Genomic DNA, 17,524 nt, shown 5'->3' with positions numbered 1-17,524 from the left:
GGTTTGTAGATGTGCTCCTTGTCAGAGCACTTTTGTTACTCAGTAAAGTTGGTTGACCCACTGCCCCAAACAGTTTACTGTAGTGGTCGGGAAAATAAAATATGAATGACATACTCCAAGCCAATAGACAAAGAGAGATGGCTGAGATTCACTATAAGGAGGTAAAGTATACATAGAAATTTGGCAAAATCAAAAGTTCCTGGCCAAAGCCAGACCCAAAAATGACTAAAAGCATAAATATCTTTGGTCTGAAAAAGCATAAATTGCCATAGCAATCCTTGGCAATGAAGGGAACTACTAATGTGTGATGTGTTCTTTGTGAAAGAGCAGAATGCATTCACTCACAGTGAAGTTAACCAAATGATTGAAGTACTTTGACCCATTGCACAATCTGTATGTTGTAGTGGGTGAACGAAAATGTGAATGATACAACAGGCCAATGGATCAAGAGGGCTGGCTGAAAACCTACATATTTAACTAGTACATACAAATGTTAGTAAAAAGCCAAAAAGACCTTGGCTAATGGAAGAACTAAAAATAGTAATATAGCATTTCTCAGTTCAGTATAGTAAGCCTTCCCTAATTAGCAGCATCCAGTTTATGTAGTGTACATGATAAAATGAACACAAAAAAAGAAACATGGTGCCGTACAATTGCCTACCGAAGGAAAAGGAAACGTCATTAAAGGCTTCATATACAAATAACCTCATATTGAATTAAGACACTCTAAACATCTTCTAAACAGCGAAGCAAGACCTTAGTTCTAAAAAGTCATGGGCACACTGTATCCCTGAACGTGATATACAAGATGTTGTAAAGCAAATACAACGATTTGAGCATTTTTTTTAATCCTGTGCTATAACCGCAGATATAAAAAAGTTCTAACAATATGCGTGTTTTCCAGGAAGAACAATTCAAATATCTTGGTAATGTTGTGTGCAGGAGTGGCGCATTTTATTATGCTACATGGCTTTAAATAAATGCACCAACATTGAAATATATTGTGGAAGTGAATGAAGTAATTCAACCTGCAGGGGAAAACGGTGCTCACAGAACACCAACTGCAACAGGTGCTGTGTTCAAGTAACACATGCGACACTCAGGATTTATAAATAGCACCCACAACTCGCACTGGCAAATGTAAACAAGCATTGGCATAGCCAATAGGTCTTGCTTTTGGGACCTTATAAGTGTTTAGCACTGCAACAGTTGATGTTGTTGTACCAAGGATATTGTGCTACATAACTAAATACTTATAAGGTCCCAAAAGTGAGACCTATTGGTTAGCCAATGCTTGTTGTGACTGGCGTTTGGGTGGTGCAGCAGCCTTATCAACACACCCTGCATAGATACTGGGGAAGTGAGCTGAGAGACAAAATATACACTTATTTTCAACATTTTGTGTGTGCACGCTATTCGAAGTTGCACCCTGTTTGCGAGGCAGGACTTTTTCTGATGTAGCAGAGGCTGGGCATCATGCGGTCCACTCCTGTGCTTCAAGTTGGACTCTGAGGTCCCAACCCAAACTCATGCTGGAGTCCTGAAGTTGCGAAAATAATTCTAACGGAACTGGTGAAGTTAAGGGGAAAGAGAGATTGCAGCAATTCTACAAATAGTGTACTTTTTTCGTCGCATTTCGTAATAATGTTGTTTAAACCGATAGGTGTTCAAGAAATAGTAGAAAATAAATATGCAAAGCATTTTGGTCTGGGTGTTAATTTACACTAATTAGGAAATTCCAAGTGGAATGAGAGGAGTTAACATTAGCTACCGTTTTGACCAAAATAGACGGACTATATATGCAGTTTTCACGGTTTCTCTGTCTGCATAGGTAAAGACCACTTGTCATTCTCACCTTATGCTTCACTGTCAGTTCAACATACAATATACTGCGGCATGCGAGTATTGCACACACAGCGGATTGTGGACTGCTGACTTCCCGTCAAGAGCAAGGACAATGGTAACGCAATTATCAAGGTGTACGAGCACAAGAAGGTAGGCCGAGTGGAGCAGTCAAGGCTACAAAAGGGCTATTTTTGCCGAAATTGATGTTTCTCAAGTAATTGAAATCTAGACACATTTAAATGATGCTCTGCAGATTTTAGGAATAGTCAACGGATGCTGATCGTAAGCATATTGATCGATTTTCCCCTGCATTTCTGTAGCATCCTGCCAGAATTAATCGGTATTGATAAATAATTACAGCAGTTCCTATTTCTTTTCAGCTTCCGCTTGGCTGCCGGCGTGAAAATAAGAGGTAATCACCAGCTCCTATTGGGGGTTTTACAATTCTCAACCGATGCACAACCAATTTACCTGCAGGTGTAAGACCAACCAACCCCACTTGTACTGGAAAATATACATTGAGAAACCCTCGGTGCTGCTGGGAAAACAGGCACGGATATGGCTGATGGTTACCGGACAGCAATGCTGCTCACTTCAGGCACAACAAAGGCAGGAGAGAGACGAAGAGAGGAACAGAAAGAAAAAGTGTAAGAATAGGTGCGCCAGAGAGGTGAGAAAGTATAAATGGAAGGGGAATGAGTGAAGGAGGTGCAGAGAAGGAAAGAGAGGGATGGTGACAGTACTGGTTTGACGTGCTGCGTGGATGATGGCCCGAGTACAGGACACACACGGTCAGGTGCCGGCAGAACATGAATAGCGCGAGACACAGATGGCGTGCGTGAAGCCACAATGAAACTCTGGCAGAGTGTGGAGGGGCTACTGTGAGACTGAGCTAGCGTGCATCATTGATAACACCATGAGTACAAGAGAACACTTGAGCGGATGCAACTGCAGGAGGAACGTCACAAGGTTGGTGCGAGTTGCCGCGAGGAACAGCTCATGAAGGTGGCGTGAATCATGAAGGTGGCATGTAATTATTAAAAAGTCGCAGCCAAGCGAACTTTACATGTACGAAAGCACCAGGTGGCAGCAATCAAGACAGAAAGAGTGGTGGGTGCGGGTGCCTCGCGCTAAAAGTGAAAGAAACCGGAACAAGCATGCGAATGGTGAAAGCGCGCTTAATGAGCCATGACGAGAGAGTCAAGCCAAATGGCATCTCTGCTCGTAACTGTGCAGGTAACCGCACGCTGTAGGCCACACAAAAAGCTGTGGTCCGCTTTTTAAAGCACACTCACTAAATGTCTCGCTGGAGCAGCGCATGCGCTGGCTCAGGCGAGACCTAAAAACAGCACTGAGAAAGCGAATGGTCATACGCTTCTGTAGAACCAAAACCTTTCCTATACCTTTACTAACCACTTCAACAGCAGCAGTGAAAGCTTCCTTCACACATATACCACAAAAACAGAGCAGACTTAGTCGCTTTACCAATCTTTCACGTGAGTGGGTATGCAGTGCCTGGCAATCCTACTCTTTAGCTGGTCGGACACCCAAGACAGCTGGTGGCCTCATCATCTAAGTGTAAATATGTGACTGTTCTGCACATCAAGCCATTAACACGATTCAATCGCCTACATAGAGCCAGGTTCAATCGATTTATTGGCTAACTGTTCTTATCTGTCCTGACACTAGAAACACTATAAATCAATAAAATAGGTGCAAAAGATCGCACCTTACCATACTCTAATCTCCAAGTGCTTCCATAGAGGGACAAGATGCCGGACTTTGTAGAGTTGTAGAGTGTTGTAGAGTATATTGGCATAGAGTGTTGTAGAGTATAGTGGCGTAGAGTGTTGTAGAGTAAGTAGTTGGCATAGAGTGCACTGGTTTTGAGTAAAGTGATGCACAGTACATTAGGTAGAGTGCAGTGATTTAGAGTAAAGTGGTGTATAATACACTGGTAGAGTATAGTGGCGTAGAGTAGAGTGATGTAGAGTAGAGTGGGGCCGCATAGAGTAGTGTAGTAGGTTGTTTCAGGGTAGAGTGAACTGGCGTGGAGTGGTGTGGCACAGAGTTGTACCGTAGAGTGCACTGAAATGGTGGTGTAGAGTAGAGATGGGGCCTAGACCGGAGTGTTGTACAGTGCAGTGGCAAAGAGTCCAGTGGTGCAGAGTAGAGTACATTGGCATACAGTTGAGTGGTGCAGAGTATAGTACAGTGGTGTAGAATGCATAGGCGTAGAATGCAGTGGTGCAGGGAGGAATAGTGCAGTGCTGTGGCATAGACTACAGTCTTTCAGAGTAGAGTGAAGTGACATAGTGCAGCGTAGATTAGAGTGGCTTACAGTGGATTGGTGTGGAGTGGTGTAGTATGGTGTGGAGTTGCGTAGAGTGTAGTGATGTAGAGTAGCATTGGGTGGAGTGATGTAGAGTGGAGTAAAGTGTAGTAGCCACTATAGGTGTGGCAGGGTATACTCAGACATGAGTCCCTTTCTCACTGCTCCATCAGGATTCAAGCAAGCCGGGCCGAAGAGGCTGAAATGCCAGAAACCGGTCCCCGGTAGCTTGTCTCCTTTCTGGTGAAGAATTGGCTTGGTAGTTTGGTCTGCCCTGTTCCCATGATGCACTGGGCCAGGGACAGACTAATTTGCATATAGCCAGGTTCTGAGCTGGGATGGGGCAGTGAGATAAATAACGGTGATGGATCAAGCCCTGATCTTTGGACTGGGTAAGAGTGGTCTGCTTAATTCAGACACTCTGTTCATCACCACCCCCTATTCTGTATCAATTTTGGCCACTATAGGTGTGGCAGGGTATACTCAGACATGAGTCCCTTTCTCACTGCTCCATCAGGATTCAAGCAAGCCGGGCCGAAGAGGCTGAAATGCCAGAAACCGGTCCCCGGTAGCTTGTCTCCTTTCTGGTGAAGAATTGGCTTGGTAGTTTGGTCTGCCCTGTTCCCATGATGCACTGGGCCAGGGACAGACTAATTTGCATATAGCCAGGTTCTGAGCTGGGATGGGGCAGTGAGATAAATAACGGTGATGGATCAAGCCCTGATCTTTGGACTGGGTAAGAGTGGTCTGCTTAATTCAGACACTCTGTTCATCACCACCCCCTATTCTGTATCAATTTTGGCCACTATAGGTGTGGCAGGGTATACTCAGACATGAGTCCCTTTCTCACTGCTCCATCAGGATTCAAGCAAGCCGGGCCGAAGAGGCTGAAATGCCAGAAACCGGTCCCCGGTAGCTTGTCTCCTTTCTGGTGAAGAATTGGCTTGGTAGTTTGGTCTGCCCTGTTCCCATGATGCACTGGGCCAGGGACAGACTAATTTGCATATAGCCAGGTTCTGAGCTGGGATGGGGCAGTGAGATAAATAACGGTGATGGATCAAGCCCTGATCTTTGGACTGGGTAAGAGTGGTCTGCTTAATTCAGACACTCTGTTCATCACCACCCCCTATTCTGTATCAATTTTGGCCACTATAGGTGTGGCAGGGTATACTCAGACATGAGTCCCTTTCTCACTGCTCCATCAGGATTCAAGCAAGCCGGGCCGAAGAGGCTGAAATGCCAGAAACCGGTCCCCGGTAGCTTGTCTCCTTTCTGGTGAAGAATTGGCTTGGTAGTTTGGTCTGCCCTGTTCCCATGATGCACTGGGCCAGGGACAGACTAATTTGCATATAGCCAGGTTCTGAGCTGGGATGGGGCAGTGAGATAAATAACGGTGATGGATCAAGCCCTGATCTTTGGACTGGGTAAGAGTGGTCTGCTTAATTCAGACACTCTGTTCATCACCACCCCCTATTCTGTATCAATTTTGGCCACTATAGGTGTGGCAGGGTATACTCAGACATGAGTCCCTTTCTCACTGCTCCATCAGGATTCAAGCAAGCCGGGCCGAAGAGGCTGAAATGCCAGAAACCGGTCCCCGGTAGCTTGTCTCCTTTCTGGTGAAGAATTGGCTTGGTAGTTTGGTCTGCCCTGTTCCCATGATGCACTGGGCCAGGGACAGACTAATTTGCATATAGCCAGGTTCTGAGCTGGGATGGGGCAGTGAGATAAATAACGGTGATGGATCAAGCCCTGATCTTTGGACTGGGTAAGAGTGGTCTGCTTAATTCAGACACTCTGTTCATCACCACCCCCTATTCTGTATCGAGTAGAGTACATTGGCATACAGTTGAGTGGTGCAGAGTATAGTACAGTGGTGTAGAATGCATAGGCGTAGAATGCAGTGGTGCAGGGAGGAATAGTGCAGTGCTGTGGCATAGACTACAGTCTTTCAGAGTAGAGTGAAGTGACATAGTGCAGCGTAGATTAGAGTGGCTTACAGTGGATTGGTGTGGAGTGGTGTAGTATGGTGTGGAGTTGCGTAGAGTGTAGTGATGTAGAGTAGCATTGGGTGGAGTGATGTAGAGTGGAGTAAAGTGTAGTAGCCTAGAGAAGAGTGGGTCAGAGTAGACTGCAGAGGCATTGAGTTCAGTGGCAGAATGCAGTGTTGGGGAGTAGACTGTCAAGAGTGCAGTGGTGAATAGTAGGATGGCATAGAGTGCATTGGTGTAGGGTACAGTGGTGCAGAGTAGAACAGAGTGGCATATAGTACAATGGGCACTAGTCAATAGGGCAAGATTACTGTACCCCCATAGTTCGGCCCCATAAAGAACCGCCGCATCATAAATTTTGAGTGCTGGGGCAATTGGATGTGTATGGGAGAGAAAAAGCTCTTTTTTAAGGGCACCTGCTAGTTGAGCATGCTTCATAACCAACTGGTTAGTGTGGCGTTTCCAGTCTAGTTTCAAGCCCATGGTTATGCCCAGATAAGAAAAGACTTGAGTCTGTTCCAGCTGGGCCCCATTCATGACCACCCTCCCTCTTACATGCTTGGACTTATGTAGGACCATGAACTTGGTCTTACTCACCTTAATGAAAAGTCCATAGTCCTTGCAGAATACCTCAAATCGATCAATAGCCTTCTGGAGGCCTTGCTGTGTTTTGGATATTAATAAGGTATCATCTGCAAATATCAGCAGAGGGATCTGTTTACCATCCAACTTGGGGGCGTCGGTGGGATGGTTCTCAAAATACTGAATCGCCCTGTTGATGTAAAGTGAAAAGAGAGTCGGGCCTAATACGTATCCTTGGCGTACTCCCCTTGAGATCGGAAACTTGTCTGTTACCCTCCCTTGTTGATTCCAACGAACTTGGGCAAAATTGTCCTCGTGTAATTTCGTTAGGAAGGCCAAAATATCTAATGGCATGCCCTGACCTACAAAGACAATCCACATTTTAGCCTGCGGCACCAAGTCAAATGCTGACTTAAGGTCAACAAATGCCGCAAAGAGCATCCCCCCAACAATACCACGTGCCAGTATATTAAACCAAACCTAAAGACTTGATCTATTGTGCTTGCATGACTGCGGAACCCTGCTTGGAGAGGTGACAGTATTTCTTCCTCCTCAATCCACCCTTGGATTCTCTGCAGAACAAGCCTGGCTATCACCTTCTGGATACACTATTAGGCTTATTGGCCTATAATTTCCTGGATCTGAGCGCTCCCCCTTCTTAAAAATCGGAATGATCTCAGTGCCTTTCCAGGTATCAGGTATGGGTGAGCCTTTGGCAATACCATTTGCTTGTGACTGGATGTACGGTGCCCTGTGTAGGAAGGTGGATACCGGACTATGGTTGCCCCCAACTTTTTGCCTGGTGTTTTGCTGGTTTTCCGACTTAGTTGACCTGGGGCCCTGCCAATCAGGACCCCAGGCCTACTGCTCTCTCTGTAAAATGGATTCCATGTACCTTAGGTACATTTCCAATTGGTACTGGGCCACCTTATAAGACCCTGTAACTCAGGGCATAGGTGTACCCAGGGCCTACCAGGGGCTGAAGCATGTATTATGCCACCCCTGGATGGCCATCTAAATCTGACACAACTGGCTGCATGACAGCTGGGGCAAGGTGGTGTAATCACCCCTTGCTGTAGATATAGTATACCTATATCTAACCCTAAAAATGGACACACAGATTCCTATCAGTCACTCCTATGGCAGGCCTTGACAATCCTGAAGGCAGAGTGCTTGGAATCGTGTGAGATGGTGCTCTGGCATGAGCTGAGCCCGTTTGCAGCTTGCGGAATCAAGTCCTAATAGCTGTTCCATGATAACGCATACCATATACTCTTAAGTGCATTATAATCCTCGCGGTTAAATGCTATCTCTAGTATCGCTTTATCAAAACATGTCGAGTAAGGTGTCATACGAATTGGAATACTAACCCCTCGCCAATTCTGGCGACGGGGTTAGCATTCCCCCCTTCTAGAGGGACACGACATGTATGTAACTGTGAACCCGGTTAAAGTTAACTCATGCCTCAGCTCCACAAAATGGATGCTGCCACCACAGACACGAGTCTGACCTCCTGCTGCTGGGAGTCCTTCCAGCGAGGAGAGCTTGGACAAAGGGTTTCCTGTCAGGGGCGGTGCTAGCACCATCCCAGACAGAGTTTTGTGTATCCTGGGTAGGCAGGGCTTTACAGGAAGGTGACTGCAAGTGGCACCCCGGTGCTCACTACGCATCTGCCGGCTAGAACCAGTTCCAGGGGCACACCAGCCCCTGGCCAGGGGAAAGTCCGGCATGGGAGAGGGGTGTAACCACCCCCCTTCCTGGTCCTACCCCTAGGGCAGGACCTAGTCGCGTACCCACCCCTTTCTTTAGGATAAAGGCAGGAGCGGGGACCCTTCCAAATTAGATCATCTTTGAATCAAGAAACTACTTTCTACGAAAGGAACTCAAGACTTCTTCTCAAGATTTCTCCCTTGTGGCTAAGGAGTAGTCACCCTGCATCCGAGGGCACCATCTAAGAACTCTGCGGTTTGCTGCACGTCCTTCCTCAGGAATCCGACCGACCAGTACGGCGAGACCCAGCTTCCCTGGCACCTCTGACCTCTACCTACCTCTACAGCTAAGCTGAGAACCGTAGGTGCGACGAGACCTCGAGGGACCGGCCATCATCAGAACTGCACGACTTCTATCCAGCACGACCGCCGAGGGATCCTCTGGTGAGTGCTTTGGGGTCCGAGAAGTCGCGACCCTGAGCAGCTCCAGCACCGAAGTCCAGACCCCCAGCATCTCCACGATCTGCGTGGGGCCCTTCTGCTTTTTGCTGCTCACCGCGTTGTTTGGCTACTAGCCCGCTGGCTTGTGGCTTTCCTAACAACGCCCTCACCACTGCTGGTCTGGTTGCTCCAGACTGGCCCTTGCTCCCTTCCAAAAGAGGAGCACCCCGGACCCTCCTGGTCCACTCCAGACGCCATTTTAGGTCCACCGCGTGGGCTTGAATTTGCCAAGACTTGTTGCCCCAATCCTGGGTCCAGCGACGTCGACAGCATCATCCATCGTGGGACAGCTCGCACCTCCATCCTGGTCGCCGACAACGCCTCCTGGTCCGTGAGACTGCAGAGCCCAGCGTCGCCCACTCACCTAGTCGAGGTGACTACCATCCGGTGCCCTCCTGGTGCCATCTGACTACTGGCTAGTGGTCACGAACTTGGTCCCCTCTGCTTTCAGGTGTCATCCATCTTCGATCCAGGCTTGGATCAACTCGAACTATCTTCACTGGTCGCCTGCCAGCAACTTCTTTCTTCAGGCTCCTGGTTCGTCTACGAGGATTCCCAACGTCTTTTGAGACATATGCAGCTGCAGCCCCTGGGCTAGGTAAACTCGGCATTTCGGTGCCCCAGCCTAGCCTCACTATCCAAGGGTCAGGATCCACTGTCGTTTTCGATCTACCTAGTCGGGTTCGCCCGAGAACATTAACTTTGCCTTTACTAGCTCCCATAGACATTGTCCCGCATCCCCCGTGAGAGTGCACACTCTGCACCCGAGTCCCCTAGGCCTCCTACTAGTAATCTGAAGGTTCAGTAACATAGTCCTAGCGATTCCAAAGCCTATTAGTACAGTACTTACCTGCTAGTAATTTCGCATTCCACTTTTAGAGTATATGGTTTTTCGTGCCCCTCGGGCATTTGTGTAAATTGTGCAACTTAAAGTATTTTCGTAAGAGTTTTGTTGTGTGCTTAGTACCCTGTCCTCATAAAGAGTACAGGGCTGTTGTGATCTAAATAAATACACTGTTTATTTTCATAACACTTGTGTGGTGTCCTTTCACTTGGTGTTCAAGGGGTATATGTGATGGTATAACGGCTGGCTTAACACGCCCTCTAGAGTTTAGCCCGAAGACTGCTCGTATCCACGCTACTAGGATAGCTGGTCTATAAGGTTGACTTACAACCAATCACCATAAGGGTTGTTTGGACTGATACAAAGTGTTCACTAGAATAGTGAACATTACATATCAGGCCAACTTCTCACACCCATACCTCCTTATCATGCATAAATGATCAGCTGGTACTTGATCCAGGCCGGGAGCTCTTCCCTTTGGGATAACTTTCAGTATGCTTTCAACCTCGGTTCTATCAAAGTGTAACGGAATAATATAATTTGTAGTGAAAACAAAATCTTCATCCGTCTCGCTATCAGTTCCGGAAGGGCAAACTGTGTCGCAAAATGGGGGACCCAGAGGCTGGGCGGGACATGGTTACTGGTTTCTCCCCTTTGAATCCTCCGTCCCCATTTGACCAAATCCCAAAAAGTGCTCATAGTCCGTTCTTTACTGGCACAATACAGCTCCCCCCAGAACTCCTCATCCCAAGCCCGTTTAGCATCATGTTGGGCTTTCTTATAAAGAGCACAAGCATACTTAATTCCGTCCCTGTCTTTCAGTTTTACTGCCTCCGCTTTATACGCGACCCTGCATGATTTCCAATACCATTGTTCTTCCCTATTTACGGGCCTCTTCTGTGTATTGGATACCTTTTTAGTAAAATATTTCCTAAGTTGGTTAAAAAGTTTAGTATGGATCGGGATGACATTAGCTACCACATCCTCCTATGTTGTACCTTTCTGGAGGTCAATTGTTGTCTGTATTGTCAGTTCCCTCATTGCCACTTTGTTATCCTCTTTCAATAGGCAGAATGCCCATTTAATACTCCTTGTGTCATTTGAAAGAAAAATGTCGGCACCATCTAAGGATGCCTCTTGGTGGTTAGATGTAAACAACTGAAAGCATAAGAGTAGTGGGTCATGATCACTTTCTACTCTTTCAACTACCGACATATCCTTAATAATGGGCCAATTGTCCTGGTTAGTGAGGATATAATCAATACGGCTCTTCCGTAGACCGTTATTAAAAGTAGGAGCCCCTAATTTATCAGAAGCTGTTCTACCATTTACCGCCTGTAACCCTTGCTCAATGCATAACACTTTAAGCTGGAGTGCAGCCTCGTCCACTGTTTAATAGGCAGTAGGGACAGCTGTGGGATATTCCATGAGAGATCTTCTTCCATGGTAAGGTCTATGTCATTACTGTTGAGGGGTTCGAAGCAACAGTTAAAATCTCCTGCAACTAGAATGTTACCTTTCCCATTATAAAAAGCAAGGAGTGCTTCTAACTGAACAATAGTATCTGAAGGTTTGCCCCCAGGCAGACCCCTTGCATAAATATAAAAAATATAGAGATCCTTGGACTCCGGGCACTGAATTTGTATTAGTAAAATATCATTACTTTTGGAGTCCAATTGTTTAGCTATATAGTTACTATCCTGTCTTACCCATGCCGTTAAGCCCCCCTTAGGTCTCCCCCGCAGACTGGGAGTTGCTGGTTTAAAAAAATTTACATAACCCAGGCTGTACTCTGGTACAACCAACCATGTTTCCTGGAACAATACTAGATCGTTACGGTCTATAAAAGACAGCCAATCTTGAGATGTTACCTTGCTTCTTAGCCCAGCAACGTTCCATGAGACCAAGGATGTTACACTAGCACCAATACTGGTGATAGGGTGTCCCTGATGCCCACTATCACTGAGCCCCCTATTTGTATCCATTTGCCCTATTTCGGGAATTTCCTGGGACAAGCTATTAGTGTTGGCTCTACCTAGCGGTACGTCCTTTACCAGAGCTATAGATTTCGCTATGTTAGTGCTGGGTCCTAGAACTATTGGTTCTCTACGAGTATAAGCTGGGCTTGTCCCTGAAAGATTCTTATCTAGTCCACATGGCAGTCAGTCATTGACAGCCAGCGTACTTAAGACCTCAAATCTGTTATTCAATGAGATAAAACTGTTAAGGGACATTCAAAACAGTATCTCTCTGAGCTCCACAAATGTAGTCACTAGATTGTGAATTCACCAATCTGGTATAGTGTTCAAATATGCTCAAGTGCAGGAGTAATATCTTCCTTGCCACAGTAATGTCCTTTAATAAGAAAATTCCACCAATCCGGTATTCCAATTTCTTTTAATGGTATTATTTCTTCAATCCAATTCAAATTGTCCTTAATTGTCTCTCAGCCAACACGTGTTTCGTCTGATGCTAATCCCTGCATCAACAGACTTCATCAGGGCTCTTTCACAATTAAGTCTTGTCAAAAACAATAATTCAAAGTATTTCTGTGTTGCGTAGAGATCAGTTAGAAGAACCTATCATCGTATAGGTTATTCATCTCCGAAAGGAACGTCAAACTTGATACAGCAGATTAGGTACCTGGATACACGAGTACGTGTACCTGTCTAGTGACCGCAGTATCTCCTCGTAAACTTCCCGGCTTTCGGGAAGTTTACGAGGAGATACGAGGAAGTTCATAACTTGGATGCCGAACTGTATGTACATTTGTGATCTGACATAGAGACAATTTAATGATACTGTCATTTCAAAGGGTTGAATTCTATAAGATTTTGGGAATGCCACCTGTTTGTAGCTGGAATACGTACATGTTTTGAATATCATGGAATCAGATCCGATTAATTTTTGCAGATCCTATAATTTGACTGGAGGATAGAGAATGTGTGGAAGGATGACTTACAGAAATTGTGATAACAATAGGACATTATGAGGAATTAAGTTATAATAGTACTTCACACATAATTTGTTTTGCTGCACGGGGAGGAACTGTCGAAATTATGCATATAATTATAGACTATAGGTTGTACATTCCTTGATAATAACAATTGGCATTATTGAGACTTATCCCCATGTTTATATGATACTTTATCAAATTAGATTATTGCAGCAACTTTTGAATTCTTAAAACCTTGGTTTTCTCATATATTTTCTGGATTAGTTGTTATAAGCTTGGGTCATCATCCATTTTTGATTTAAATTTTTTTTTTTTTTTTTGAAAAAAGACCTTTATTGTGAGTATCGCCAACTGTCAGCATACATTGTCATTGCAGTTCGACTGTACAGTGCACAAAACTTTGCATAAGCCCTGGGGGCAAGTCCGCTGAACCTTATACACAGCCTGTGTGCCGGCATCCCGGAGGCCCGGCGGCGTGAATTGATGGCATCATTCAACACATTACAATGTTATCGTGCACTGTTGGCCCCCAGCTTAGCATCAAGGCAGTCGGCAATCACCGAATGGAGACATATTAGTACGGTCTTTCATGAACCGGGAAAGGGCAGGAAAGGAAAAGTGGGAAAGGGAAAAACTAACCTAAACTACCCCTAAACACCCCCCGGGCCCTCCCCGTTTGCTATTGTGTACCGTGAAGGAGTCTTAGTGACGCTACCTGTGTGAGTGATGTCGTGTATGCACTGTGTATGTTCTGCACCCACCACCCGCTTGCCCTGTCCACTAAGGCATGACACACCCGACCCACCCTCCCCGCTAACCGCCTACACTCTCCCTGGACCCACCACCCCCCAGAAGAACATTAAAGCCCCCCCTGCGGTGATTGCCTTAGTTCCATAGCATTCTCTAACTCCTCATCCTGATGTTCCTCGGCTGCCGACATGTCACTGTCGTCCACCTCCCCCTTCTGTTGGTACTCCTTGTAGAGATCCCAAAAGGACTTCGGTCTGCTCTTGGGCGGCAGCAGCTCGCTGTACAATTCCGTCTGAGTGCAGCAGTATTGGAGATCCCTGAGCCATCTCGTCTTGGTGGGGAGTGGTCCGCGCATCCAGCACGCTGCCACCACCCTTCTGGCCAACAGCAACGCTACATCCACTAATCTACGCAACGCAGGGGCTAGCGGTTTGGAGAAGCCCAATAGCGCGAGCAATGGGGATCTCAACAGCGGCTCCCCTAAAATCTTTTCCAACTCCGCGAAGACCTCCTCCCAGAAAGCACTCACCCCCGGACACAGCCACGCTAAATGAAAGAAATCAGCAGTACTGGTCCTGCAGCGCTCACACTCCGGGGAGCCACGTAGGCCGTAGCGGTGAAGTCGCTCCGGGGTATAGTATACTCTCTGTAGAAATTTGAAGTGCACCAAGCGGTGCCTGCCATTAAGCGAGACCCTACGGGTGTTGGCGCAGCAATAGCGCCACATAGCATCGTCGATGGGGGTTTGGAGATCCGCTTCCCACGCCGCCCTAGGAGCCGAAGTGGGTAATGTCTGATATGAAGGTTCAAGCCTGTTAACCATAGAGACCAATTTAGCCGGAGTTTTCGTTTTGATGATATGTGTCAGTTCAGGGACCTCCTCCGGCTCCTGTAGCGCGGGGCCCAGTATTTCTCTGCAGGCCGACCGTATCCTGTGATATTGGAACCTCTGCAGCAGCGACGGAGCCGGGGTGACAGGGGGGAGTTGTTCCCAGGTTTTCAGCGTACCGTCCAAGAACAAGTCCTCCATTGTTTGCATGCCGAGGGCTTTCAAGGCCTCTGTCACCCCTTCTCATTGAGCGGATCTAGCCATAGGGCCCAGGCCACCGGCATCTGTGGGGAGTACAGTAAGGCACATCCCCGGTCTCTCAGCAGTGCGTGCCATGCATGGTTTGTCGCCTTAAGCGAGTCCATCCGCCCGATTGCTCGGTCTGTTGGGAGACAAATTGTGGCCGGCAGGGGGAGTGGGTCGGCGAACAGCCTCTCTAGTATGAGATGTGGAATGCGGGTATCTCCGTGGATCCAGGAATGTAAATGGGTCGCCTGTGCCACCCGGTAGTAGCGCTCCAAGTCCGGTGCCCCCAGTCCCCCCATTTCACACGGGAGTATCAGTGTCGCCCATTTGACACGAGGTTGCTTTCCGCCCCAGGCGAGCTTGACTAGGACTTGGTTTAAGCGCTTAAAGAATGATTTCGACAATACCACCGGAATGTTGACAAATAGGAAGAGGAACCGGGGAAGCACTATCATCTTCATAAGGGCAATTCTGCCCAACAAGGAGAGGGGGAGCTTAATCCAGGCGTCCACATCGTCCACCAGTTTGGTAAATGCGACCCCGTAGTTGTCGCGGATCAGGATCTCAGGATCCGTGTGGAGACGGATGCCCAGGTATCGCACCGAGTCGTCCGTCCACTGTAGGGGATACTCCATCTCAAACGGCTGCGTGACTGGGGTCAGGGGGAAAGCGATGGACTTGTCCCAGTTCACTTTGAGTCCCGACAGCGCCCCAAAGCGGACCACTTCCCTGAGTATCGGCGACAGATTGGTTACTGGGTCCCGGACATACAGTAAGGTGTCGTCTGCCTAAGTCGAGATGCCAATCTTATATGTGGGGAAGCTGACACCCTCCAGGCTATTGTATTCCCGCATGGCACACGCTAGTGGCTCAGCCACCAGTGCATACAACAGGGGGGACAAGGGGCATCCCTGCCGAGTACCTCTACCGATGTGTATCGGTTCCGAGACCCTGTCGCCGAGGCGCAGGCGGGCCGAAGGGTGATGATAGAGTGCCCCTATTCTCTGCAAAAACGGTTCTCCCAGCCCCAATTTGCGCAATACCCTAATCATGAACGGCCATTCGACAGAGTCGAACGCCTTCTCCATATCTAGGAATATCGCCAAGGCGGGATTCTCCTGCTTCACATGCTGTATCGTTCCCAGCACTGTGCGGATGTTATAGGTTAGGTTCCTGCTAGGTACGAAGCCCGATTGTTCCGGCGCCACCAGGTCCGGGACCAGCAGCGCGAGTCTGTTGGCTAGAACCTTTGCATAGAGCTTCGCGTCCACGTTCAGCAAGCTGAGCGGACGGTACGATCCACAGTGGTCCGGGGGCTTCCCTGGTTTCGGGACCGTAACCAGCAGAGCTTCCCGCATTGAGGGCGGCATTTCTCCCTCCTCGCATACGGTGTCAAAGAGGGCAATCAGATGTGGGAGTAATAAGTCTTTAAATGCTTTGTAAAAGCCAGCCGTGAGACCGTCAGAGCCTGGGGCGCTCCCCGACCGCATGCCACCCAGGGCATCCAGAATTTCATCCTCATGAAAGGGTGCCATTAGAAATTCCCTGTCTGAGTTCTTAAGGAACGGCATCGAGATGTAATCTAAATAGTCGTCAATCTCGGTTTCCGCACCCCCCGCCCTAGAACGATCCAGTTCCGAGTAATAGCGTCGGAACGTCTCCAGTATCTGGTCTTCCTCAACCACCCGGTTGCCCTCCGGGGTCTGCAATTCATCTACCACTAACGGTTTACGGGATCCCTTGGCCATACGGGCCAGCAGGGCCCCCGGCCTCTCCCCCTCCCCATAAGCCCGAGCCGTGGCATACTTTCCCATATAGAGGACTTCTCTATCCGCAAGCGCGTGATATTCCGCCAACATGGGCACTCGTTCTCGTCCCGCCACTCCTTCCGGGTCCGCCAGCCGTTCCCTCTCTAGGGCCGCCATCTTGTTCTCCAAGTCGAAGAGGTCCCTTCTAATGGAGCGTAGGACGCTGGAGTGTTTGGACATGGCCATCCCCCTGATACAGACTTTGAAGGCCTCCCACACAGTGAAGAAGCTATCTACGGAGTTAGTATTGGTGGCGAAGAATCTTTCTATATCTTCCGCCAATTCCCCTCGGAAGGCGTCGTCTAGTAGCGCATAGGGCAGGAAACGCCAAGTATAAGGCGGGATCCCTTTTCTGTCGGTGGAGAGACTGATCAGGACCGGGGAATGATCCGATAACGTGCGTGGGAGAACTGCACACGAGCTGATGCCGCCCAGCACCGAGGAAGAGGCGAGCCAGTAGTCTATCCTAGTGTGTATGTTGTGATAGGCTGAGTAATGCGTGTAACCGCCCTGCGTAGGGTGCTTTTCCCGCCAAACATCCACCAGGTCCAGCTTCGTCATTTCCGCTCTCATGTAGACAGCAGACGCCACTGGTCTTCGAGTAGGGCCCGCAGAACGGTCCCTGTCAGGGTCAAATACAAAGTTGAAGTCCCCCCCCATAGCATCTTGGTGTGCGTGTGTGACCTACAGGTGGCCGACAGTGCTGCATAGAACTCCGGACTATCATGGTTAGGGCCATAAACGTTTACCAAGAGCAGGTCCAGCCCCCTCCCCGTACACCTAGCCACTACATATCTACCCTCAGTGTCTACAGATAGCGGGGTCAGTTTCAATCTCGAGGCGGGGTTAACCCAGGTGATCACGCCACGGGCGTGGGAGGCGAAACCCGCTGCTACTATATTCCCTGCCAACCCTCTAGCCTGCAACATCTTACTGTGGACGGGCAGGTGTGTCTCTTGCAGCAGGGCCACATCCACATGGTGTCTATTAAGAAAGCTCATTACCTTCCGTAGCTTTCGGTGGTCATTTAGCCCTCGCACGTTCCAGGTCAACAGGGACAGCGCGCGTTGGGCATGCGGGCGTTCAGACATTACAGCAGCAGACATCGTAAAGCACAACGCGCCATATTAA

At 48.2% G+C, this 17,524-nt stretch overlaps 1 protein-coding gene across 1 annotated transcript in view; it reads right to left on the bottom strand.

Annotated features, from left to right (window-relative positions):
- PPWD1 (peptidylprolyl isomerase domain and WD repeat containing 1) overlaps window positions 1-17,524 on the bottom strand; it is a 399,690-nt gene that overhangs the window by 335,867 nt on the left and 46,299 nt on the right. The gene's annotated exons all lie outside the window — the stretch shown is intronic.

Source organism: Lissotriton vulgaris, chromosome 3_1 (genome assembly GCF_964263255.1).
Source record: "Lissotriton vulgaris chromosome 3_1, aLisVul1.2, whole genome shotgun sequence".
In the NCBI taxonomy this organism is placed as follows: domain Eukaryota; kingdom Metazoa; phylum Chordata; class Amphibia; order Caudata; family Salamandridae; genus Lissotriton; species Lissotriton vulgaris.
This window is presented reverse-complemented; position numbering and strand designations above follow the sequence as displayed.